We start from the raw sequence: 2,389 nt of genomic DNA, 5'->3' as shown, positions 1-2,389 counted from the left end.
GAGTTAGGTCGGAACGTGCCACGCTCTGCCGCCGCGCTCCTCGACATCGCCACCAGCTTCGCCTTGGGTGAAGAGGCAGTTGGAGCCATCTTCCTCGACACCGACACCAAGGGTAAGCGGAGGGATGAGGCCCCCGAGGCCTCAGCCTCCCACCTCCCCAAGAGAAAGAAAAAGGGGCGCCTGGGGAAGCAGGAGGTCCTGGAGGCTGATCTGGTCACGGCCGCAGAATGCAAGAACCCCCGAGGCTTCAAAGGCCCTAGGCCCTTCGATGACATGCTCAAGAAACCCTGCCCTTACCACCAGGGCTCGGTCAAGCACGCTCTCGAGGATTGCACCATGCTGCGGTGTTACTACTGCCAGGCTCGGACTCCCCGATGACGACACCAAGCAGAAGGGCACCGGTGGCTGGGACGAAGACAAGGACGACGGGTTCCCTGAGGTACGCAATGCTTTCATGATCTTCGGTGGGCCCTCGGCATGCCTTACGACATGGCAGCGCAAGAGGGAACACCGAGAAGTCTTCTCGGTCAAGGTGGCCACCCCTAGTACCTCGACTGGTCTCGAGAGGCGATCACCTTCGATTGACATGACCACCCTGACCATGTTCCGAATCCTGGGCAGTATCCACTAGTTGTCGACCCGATCATCGGCAACACCCGACTCTCCAAGGTGTTGATGGACGGAGGCAGCGGCCTCAACATCCTCTATGCCAACACCCTGGAGCTCTTGGAGATCGACCGGTCACGGCTCCGAGGTGACATCGCACCTTTCCACGGCATCGTGCCAGGGAAGCGCACGTGACCCCTCGGGCGCATCGACCTTCCCGTCTGCTTCGGCACCCCCTCCAACTACCGCAAGGAAGTCCTTACCTTCGAGGTAGTCGGGTTCAGGGGAGCCTACCATGCCATTCTGGGGCGGCCATGCTACGCCAAGTTCATGGCAGTCCCCAACTATACCTACCTCAAGCTCAAGATGCCAGGCCCCAGCGGTATCATCACGATTGAGTCCACGTACGAACATGCATACGACTGCGACGTCGAGTGCATCGAGTACGCCGAGGCTCTTGTGGAGGCCGAGACCCTCATCGCCCACCTCGACCAACTCAGTGGCGAGGCGCCTGACTCCAAGCGTCGCGCGGGGGCGTTTGAGCCCGCCGAGGCCATCAAACTCATCCTGGTCGACCCCGCCTGCCCCGATGACCGAGCGCTGAGGATCAGCGCCACCCTCGACATCAAATAGGAAGCCGTGCTTGTCGACTTTGTCCGTGCGAATGCCGACATATTCGCATGGAGTCCCTCGAACATGCCGGGCATACCAAGGGAGGTCGCCGAGCGTGCCCTGGACATCCGGGCCAGATCTAGACCCGCGAGGCAACGCCTGCGCCGCTTCGACGAGGAAAAGCGTAGGGCCATCGGTGAGGAGATATAGAAACTCTTGGTGGCCGGGTTCATCAAGGAAGTGTCCCACCCAGAGTGGTTGGCTAACCCCGTGTTAGTCAAGAAGAAAAATGGGAAATGGAGGATGTGTGTAGACTACATCGGTTTGAACAAAGCCTGTCCAAAGGTCCCCTTCCCATTACCTCGAATCGATCAAATCATTGATTCCACTGCAGGGTGCGAGACCCTGTTTTTCCTTGATGCGTACTCTGGTTACCATCAAATCAAGATGAAAGAGTCCGACCAGCTCACAACTTCTTTCATCACACCATTCAGCATGTACTGCTACGTGATGATGCCCTTCAGCCTCAGAAACACAGGTGCCACGTACCAGCGGTGCATGACCTAGGTCTTTGGCGACAACATTGGGCAGACCGTCGAGGCCTACATAGACGACATCGTGGTTAAGACCAGAAAGGCCGAGGGTCTCATCGATGACTTGAGAATAACCTTCAAATGCCTTAGAGAGAAGGGCATCAAGCTCAATCCCTGAGAAGTGTGTGTTCAGGGTCCCCCGAGGCATGCTCTTAGGATTCATAGTCTCGGAACGTGGCATTGAAGCCAACCCAGAGAAGGTCTCGGCCATAACCGGCATGGGACCAATCAGAGACCTCAAGGGAGTACAGAGGGTCATGGGATGCCTTGCGGCCCTGAGCCGCTTCATCTCGTGCCTCGGCAAAAAAGGTTTGCCTCTGTACCGACTCTTGAGAAAATCCAAACGTTTTTCTTGGACTCCCAAGGCCGAAGAAGCCCTCGATAGACTCAAAGCATTGCTCACGAATCCTCCCGTCCTGATACCCCTGGCCATGGACGAGGCCCTCTTACTCTACGTCGCCGCAACGACCCAAGTGGTCAGCGCTGCCGTAGTGGTAGAGAGGCAGGAAGAGGGGCATACTCTGCCCACCCAACGACCTATTTATTTCATCAGCGAGGTGCTCTCCGAGACCAAAGCA

At 57.5% G+C, this 2,389-nt stretch overlaps 1 pseudogene; it reads left to right on the top strand.

The window, feature by feature from the left end:
• Positions 1-675: 675 nt before the first annotated feature.
• LOC136514422 (uncharacterized) lies at positions 676-1,239 on the top strand (annotated as a pseudogene).
• Positions 1,240-2,389: the final 1,150 nt, after the last annotated feature.

Source organism: Miscanthus floridulus, chromosome 16 (assembly GCF_019320115.1).
Source record: "Miscanthus floridulus cultivar M001 chromosome 16, ASM1932011v1, whole genome shotgun sequence".
NCBI lineage: Eukaryota > Viridiplantae > Streptophyta > Magnoliopsida > Poales > Poaceae > Miscanthus > Miscanthus floridulus.
Note: the sequence above shows the minus strand (reverse complement) of the source record. Positions and strands in the feature narration are given on the sequence as shown.